Source organism: Prionailurus viverrinus, chromosome A2 (genome assembly GCF_022837055.1).
Source record: "Prionailurus viverrinus isolate Anna chromosome A2, UM_Priviv_1.0, whole genome shotgun sequence".
NCBI lineage: Eukaryota > Metazoa > Chordata > Mammalia > Carnivora > Felidae > Prionailurus > Prionailurus viverrinus.
Window position 1 is genome coordinate 16,786,657 of NC_062562.1, and position 6,000 is coordinate 16,792,656.

Genomic DNA, 6,000 nt, shown 5'->3' on the forward strand with positions numbered 1-6,000 from the left:
GAGACAGGGCTGTATAATTCAAGTCAGACTTTGATAAATGGTGTAATGGAGAAGTTGTTTCTGCTGGGGATAGATGGTAGCAGGGGTCAAGGGCAGTCTCCTAGTGGAGGAATCTTGGGAAATCAGCCTGAAAGATAAGATTTTAAAGGCAGGGGTACCTGGGTGTCTCAGTCAGTTGAGCATCCAGCTCTTTATTTCAGCTCAGGTCATGATTCCAGGGTCAGGGGATCAAGCCCCACATAGGTCATGATCTCTCAGTTTCGTGGATTCAAGCCCTGCATCAGTCAGTGGGGAGCTGACTCCACACTGTCAGCATGGAACCTGCTTAAGATTCTCTCTGTCTCTCTCTCTCTCTCTCTGTCTCTCTCTCTCACTCAGTTAAAAAATAAATAATAAATAAATAAATATCTTAAAGGTAGAAGGAGAAAAGGGGGAAGAGGGCATACCAGTAGGAAAAACAGGGCAGTAGGAAAATGCAAGGCACTTTGCGGAAGCTGCAAAGCAGCAGAGGACTCTGGGGGCAGAGTGGCGGGAGAGGAGGCCAATGAGCTGAACTGTGCCCAAGCTGGGACAGCCTTGAAAGACAGACAAGGACATTTGATTTTGACTCAGTAAACAATAGGGAGACACTGAGCTGGACAAGCACGCATGCGTGTGTGTGTGCAAGGCTTTGTCATCTGACAGCCGGACTAGAGGAAGGCCATCAGTGGGGACAACAGCAGGGCAGGTAGTCAAGGTTTTCTATTGCTTGTATTAGCCAGTTGACAATGAGGGCAATTTTTGTGACAGAAAAAAATGGTGAAGACAAGCCCTTCCTAGAGGTGAGAAGTCTTTAGTGAGTGGGGAAGAGAATTCAGTTTGTCCTAATTCCCAGCTCACTGGAAACTCTGATCTCCCTAAAGACTTCCTTTTCCCTTTGAAGCTGCAGTCTGTCCATTGACCTGCCCTCTGACCCTCAGCCACAGTCCAGAAGATGCAGCTCACCCGTCAGCAAGAACACACTGGGAGTCGGAACTCCTCATTTAGAAATTTGTTGTGTTGGCCTGCTTGTCCTCCATGCTTCCTCCCAATTTCAAGACTTCTCTATTCTGGTCTTTTTTTTTTTTTTTCTTTTTTTAAAGTTTATTTATTTATTTGAGAGGGACAGAGACAGTGTGAGTGGGGGCAGGGCAAAGAGAAAGAGGGAGAGAGAGAGAATCCCAAGCAGGCTCCATGCTGACAGTGTGGAGTCAGCTCCCAACTGACTGATGCGGGGCTTGAATCCACGAAACGAAGAGATTATGACCTGAGACGAAACCAAGAGTCAGATACTTAACAGACTGAGCCACCCAGTCGCCCCATTATTCTGGTCTTCTTGCAACCAGCCTCACGTGAACATGAGATCACGACCTCAGCCTTTCCAGGCTCTCAAACATTCATTTTCCAGCCCCCTGGTGATCTAGTGGCTAGGATTCTAGAGCTTTCAAATGTGCCTTTTCCCCTTGACTTGCAGGTGTCTTTCTGATCACAGCCCCATAGTCTTGTCTCTTTCCTCCCAGTCAGGAGTGTCACTGTCACTGCAGTGTCCAGCTCCAGCTCCTGGCTGATCCAGGCTGGGCTTGAAAGAGTCAGGAGTCTGGCAAATCAGGAGTCTCTGAGCCTCGGGTACCACAGGTGCCCAGCTTCTCTCCTCCACACCTTCCCTCCATTTCCTAAAGCTCACAGAGGACATGTAGTGACCTACCTGAATAGTCACAGCCTTCCTTTGTCCAGCAGCCACAGCCCCTGTTTCCAGTCCTCACACCAGCCCTGCAAGAAGGACAGGGCAGAAATGCCCCAGTTTCTCAACCTTCACAGAGTTCAGAGATAGCCTGAAATTTTACACTCATCAACTTTAATTCTCACAATGTTCCCTCCTTGACAGATAAGGAATCTAAGGCTCAGAGAGGCTAAATAACTTGCCCAAGGTCACACAGCCACTTCTAAGAAATTACAACCAATGTATCAAAAGGAACAGTTTCACTGTGTTCTATGCACCCAGCACTGACTATTATCCCCACAAATAGACTCTAGCAGCCCTGAGGAGCCTGCCCAGGGGTCCTGGCTGGCCAGTACACACAGGGAGATGCGGGGGGGGGCGGGGGGCGGGGGAGTGTTGCTCATCAGTCTGGGGCAACAAATGGAAAAGGCCCAGAGGTGACTTTGTTGCTTCTTGAGAGACAACAGGAGTTGCCCAGACTCACCCCTTCACTGAGCAAATCCAGAAACTTACCTTGAGGGTCAATTGCTGAGGGGAGAAAGAGATAGGCGGGGAGAGCCTTCCAGATTCTCTCAGATGCAGAGTCAAGAAGCTAAGAAATGGCGAGGCGCATGCAGGGCAAGCACCATCAGAGAAGCGGGAACAGAGAGGGAGAGAGGACTCCAACACAGTGAAGGACCTTTTTTTTTTCTTTAAGCTTATTTATTTTAGAGAGAGAGAGAAAGAGAGAACATGGGTGGGGGGAGGGGCAGAAAGAGAGAGAATCCCAACCAATCGATTCGAGCCTGGAACTCACAAACCATGAGATCACGACCTCAGCCAAAATCAAGAGTCTGGCGCTGAACCAACTGAGCCACCCAGGCACCCCACGGTGAAGGACCTTTGAAGGGGGAAGATGGGTAAAGGATGCACACACACAACCTCCAGGGTACTTACTGCCCAGAAGGGCTCACGGTTCTCTCTTGGGAAAATCTGTACCCATCTGAAAGGCTGGATGCCAACAATGAGTGGCCTCAGAAGGTCTCAGCATATGTGGGGCAGGAACAGTGTCTGTTGCCATGGTCGGTGGAGGCCCCTCCAGGCCTCTGACACTCTCTAAGCAGGCGGGCTGTGCATGTTTAACCTTCCGTGGGCGTACCCAGCACCACACTTGTGAGCTGGGTAGAAGCTTTGGAAGAACACAGCTCAAAGGCCACCCCTGGGAGGCCTTCCCTGACTCTCCTGGGGAAGGAGCTTTTGTGTCCTCCAGTTATCTTCTTCCCAGAGAGTTAAGTGCTCCCTGCCCTGGTCTGAGCCACTTCTGAGTTCTCCACAGTGCGCAGTGCTTGTTTCTTGTTCATTTTTTTTAATTTTACTACCTCACCTGCTGTCAGGGCTCAGGGTCCACTGGGTAGATAACAGCAGGGCAGGACTGCTGGATCCCCCAAGGAGGCTGGGTCCCTCAGGGTCCCACTCGGCCCTAAGAGCCCATGAGTTCTGAGCAGACAAATCTTCCCACCATCACCATGGTGATGTACAATATATCCAAAAATTCCTTTGAGATGTTTTCCTTTCAAAGGTAGAGCCGAATTCCCCTCCCCTTGAATGTGGGCCAGACTTAGTGACTTGCTTCTAATGCATAGAATGTGGCAGAAGTGATGCTCTGACTGGGAGGCCAAGCAATAAAAAGGTTACAGCTTCCTCCTGGCTCCTTCCTCTGGAAGGGCTCACTCTGGGGGACGTTGGTGACCATACCCTTAGGACACTTGAGGAGCGCTGTGGAGAAGCCGCTGCAGGGAGGAAGTGAGGTCTGCTCTCAAAGCCAGCACCAACCTGCCACGCGTGCAAGTGAGCCATGGCCCACCGGGGGTCCCCCAGCCTCAGTCAGGCCCACAGATGACTGTGGCCCTGGCAACACAAGCTTGCAGGGCTTGAGACCCCAGGCCAGAACTGACTGGCCAAACCATTCTCGAATTCCTGATCCACAGAAACTGTGAGAGATAATAAATATTTCTTGTTGAATTAAGCCACTGAGTTTGGAGGTAATTTGTTGCACAGCAGTGGATAACTAAGACATTATCCTTCTCCCCACTGACTCTTTCCAAGCTCCCTCTGCTGCAGCCAAGTTGAACCACTCACTGTTCAAAGAAATACATTTTGATTGAGTACCTTCTGTGTGCCAGCCCTGGCCAGACACTAGGGATACGGCAGTGAGCCTGCTAGACCAGCGTGGGCTCTGTCGTCATGAGCTTAAGGGGTCACACACTCCAAACGTTGACAGATCCTGCTTTGGCCTGCATTGTGCCCTCCATCCAGAAAGCTCAACCCTGCCCACCCCTTATACTACATTCTGAACATGTTTTATGTTTTTGTTTTTGTTTTTTAATTTTGGAAAGAGAGAGAGCAGGGGAGAGGGGCAGAGAGAGGTATTTTTTTTGAGAGAGCGAGAGAGAGAGAGAGAGAGAGAGAGAGAGAGCAAGCCAGGGAGGGGAAGAGACAGAGAGAGAGAAATCCCAAGCAGGCTCCATGCTGTCAGCGCAGAGCCCAATGTGGAGCTCAAACTCATGAACGGTGAGATCATTGGTGAAGGACCATAAGGCAAGCAGAGGGCCAGGCACAAACTAGCATACCCCGCCCAACACACACACAAGATGGGACATGTGTGATATTCCTCAGACACTCCTGGCTGCCCAAGAACAAAGGAAAGGACAGAAAACAAACAGTTAAACTGATAGAGTTTCCATCAGTTTACAAATATGTTAGTAATATTACAAGAAAAAGGCAATCTTATCAATAGCCTAATCTCCAGGAACTCCCTGCTATTTTACTGATAATACTTTGCTAGAAGGAAAAACAACCTTAGCTTGACAATAGCTAGGCCTCCAGTAATCTGTAAACCCTCTTTAGCACAGGAAAATCCCTTTAAGAAAGCTTCTCTTGACTTTACCTCCCCCAACTCCACAGTATATAAACAATCACTGTACAATCCCAGTGCTGCTCTTCCTGCCCACGGGCCCTGTCCCTGTGCTTTAATAAAATCATCTTTTTGCACCAAAGACGTCTTCAAGAATTCTTTCTTGGCCTTCAGCTCCGAACCCCACCAACACCCAGAAACTCCATCAATTATTACCTGAGCCGAAATCAAGAGTCAGACACTTAACTGACTAAGCCACCCAGGCGCCCCGAGAAAGAGAGACAGGGAGAGAGAGAGAGAGAGAGAGAGAGAGAGAGAGAGAGAATCTTAAGCAGGCACCACGCTCAGAGTGGACCCTGATGTGGGCTCCATCTCATGACCCTGGGATCATGACGGGAGACAAAACCAAGAGTTGGATACTCAATAGACAGAGCCACACTGGCACCTCCTGAACATGTTTTAGTTGACTTTTCTCCATCAGCACTGAAACCAAATGTTGTCTCCTCTGTGAAGCTATTCTAAGTGCCCACTGGACATTATGTTTCTCATCTCTGAACTCTTATAATGCTTTATCTCAACCTTAGTTTGGCCACTTAACATCTTCTTTGTATTATGATTATTTATTTTTATAACCTCCCCTATTAGCTGCTGTAGACTCCTTGGGATGGATGTCTTATTCATGACTGTATTCACACAGCCAGTGTACCAAGTGCCACGTGCATAGTTAGCATTCAAGAAATGTACATTATGCAAATGAACATGTGAATGGCTTGTCCATAATATAACAAAGACAAACTGAATGCCAACAGAGAAAAACAAATGCAATGCTAGGAGCTGGCAGGGAGGTGCATACCAACTGGGAGAAAAAGCAGGAAGTGTCTATGAACTAAACTCTATTAGATTCTAATAATATCCACCATACAACTCCTCTATGATCCAGCCATTCTTCTCCCAAGCACACACTTCAGAGAAATAGATGCATGTGCCCCAAACAGACTTGTACAAAAATGTTCAGAGGGGCGCCTGGCTGGTTCAGTCGGAAGAGCACAAGACTCTTAATCTCTGGGTGGTGAGTTTGAGCCCCACGTTGGGTATAGAGATTACTAAAAAAAAAAAAAAAAAAAAAAAAAACTTACAAAAAATGTTCAGAGCATCTTCATGCATAACAAACCCAAACTAGAACTTACCTAAAATCCACAAAGGAATAGATAGACAAACTGAGATATAGTTATAAACAGAACACTGCACAACAATTTAAAAAATAACTTACAGAACACCTGGGTGGCTCGGTCGGTTGAGTGTCTTAACTCTTGATTTCAGCTTAGATTGTGATCCCAGAGTTGTGGGATTGAGCCCTGCATTGGGTTCC

At 47.9% G+C, this 6,000-nt stretch overlaps 1 protein-coding gene across 1 annotated transcript in view; it reads right to left on the reverse strand.

The window, feature by feature from the left end:
* The window catches only part of MAP4 (microtubule associated protein 4), a 211,019-nt gene extending 209,275 nt beyond the window's left edge, over positions 1-1,744 (reverse strand). The window contains exon 1 of the mRNA XM_047846601.1: positions 1,724-1,744. The gene's annotated coding sequence lies outside the window, so the exon portion shown is untranslated. The remainder of the gene's footprint in view (positions 1-1,723) is intronic.
* Positions 1,745-6,000: the final 4,256 nt, after the last annotated feature.